Source organism: Saccopteryx bilineata, chromosome 5 (genome assembly GCF_036850765.1).
Source record: "Saccopteryx bilineata isolate mSacBil1 chromosome 5, mSacBil1_pri_phased_curated, whole genome shotgun sequence".
Taxonomy (NCBI): Eukaryota; Metazoa; Chordata; class Mammalia; order Chiroptera; family Emballonuridae; genus Saccopteryx; species Saccopteryx bilineata.
Genome location: NC_089494.1, coordinates 136,313,270 through 136,314,738, shown reverse-complemented (window position 1 = coordinate 136,314,738; position 1,469 = coordinate 136,313,270). Strand labels below are relative to the sequence as shown.

The following is a 1,469-nucleotide window of genomic DNA, read 5'->3' as shown; positions in this document are numbered from 1 at the left end:
CCAGTTGGGTAATTAGAAGGTAGTTGTGACTGGAGAAGAGTCAACAGCCATTCCTCAGCATCCTGCTGATCACACTTTTGGGAAGTTTTCCAGGAGCTATTGGATTGAAAGACCTAAAAAGCATCCTGATTCCTTGTGACTCCAGGAAGCTGGGTGGATCTACTCAGATGTTTGGGAAGGGAAAGCAATAACAGAGTCTTCAGCCCAACAAGGCCAGAACCTTGCCAGCCATTGACCAAGAAAGTCTCAAGGCCAGGGTGGTCTGTGGGAAGAGCCCTAGGTCAATGGTACTTGTATGAGAGCATGGTGACACAATGGCCTGTGTGTGGAAGAAAGGACACAAATTAAAGAGAATTAAAAACTGAAGTATCCGCTTTTTATAGGTCTGGGCAGTAAAGGTCAGATAATCCTTTAGGCTGAGAGAGACTTGAGGCCTGTTCTTTCCTTGGGGACAACTTTGACAGGCTTGAATGTAGTTGACGGCACCAAGTCTTCCAGATATCCCCCACGTGACACTCCGGGAAGCCCGACTGCCCCCTCCAAATGTGTTGGGAGACTGGCCGTAGTCTGGCTTGGCCCAGGTAGGGCCTGGAGTCCCGCAGTTAGAGGCAGTCCGTGGAGTTCTCAGGGAGGAGGCCAGGGATGCAGCTAGGGAGCCCCAAGCCCTTGACAGGGGTGCAGTTAGGACCAGGTCCTGGTTCTCTATCGCCTCTAGCCTGTCTGTGTTGTTGTCCCAGTTGATGTGGAAATGGATCACCGGGGAATTCGAGGCCAAGATGTTCCGTTGGCGCTGAGAGAAATCTGGCTTTGGGGGCGGGTTCTCCCGTAGCTCTGGGTCAGTGTACTCGTTGTTGACATAGTAGCCCACGCGGATGAACTCCTGTCCATGGTAGGTGCAGGTGATTGGGACAACAGTCACACCAATGGCATCACTCTCAGGGATGAGGGATGGGTTGGGGGCATCGGCCTGAAAAATGAACATGTGCCTCCCTGCTGGGACAGGGCCAACCAGCACTGAATCTAGGATTTGATCAGATTCCGCAATCTCAGCTGAGCCGACATAAATGATCTTCCACTCCAGGTCGTCCGCCGGAGCCTTATTGCACTCGAAGCTGATCTCGAACCGGAAGGGGTTGTAGAAAGGGCTCGGATTCTCCAGCACCGCCACGTTCAGTGCTGACACTTTGGCCATTGCCTCGCCGGGCCGCGGCTGAAGCCGAAGCTAGGGCAAAGCCCACGTCTGGGCCTGCAGAGGTCAGCAGGACGGCCTTGTCCACAGTCTGATGTGCGTATCGAAAAAAAAATTTTAAATAAGGACAGTCTAAGAGGCCTCTGGGATAACAGGAAGCACAACAACATTCTCATCATATGAGTACCAGAAGGCAGAGAGAGAGAGAGCAAGGGGTTAAGAACATACTTGAAGAAATACTGTAATGGCTGAAAACTTTCCTAACTGGGTGAAAGAAAAA

At 51.7% G+C, this 1,469-nt stretch overlaps 1 pseudogene; it reads right to left on the bottom strand.

The window, feature by feature from the left end:
- Positions 1 to 359: 359 nt before the first annotated feature.
- LOC136338309 (histone chaperone ASF1B pseudogene) lies at positions 360 to 1,192 on the bottom strand (annotated as a pseudogene).
- Between the last annotated feature and the right edge of the window lie 277 nt (positions 1,193 to 1,469).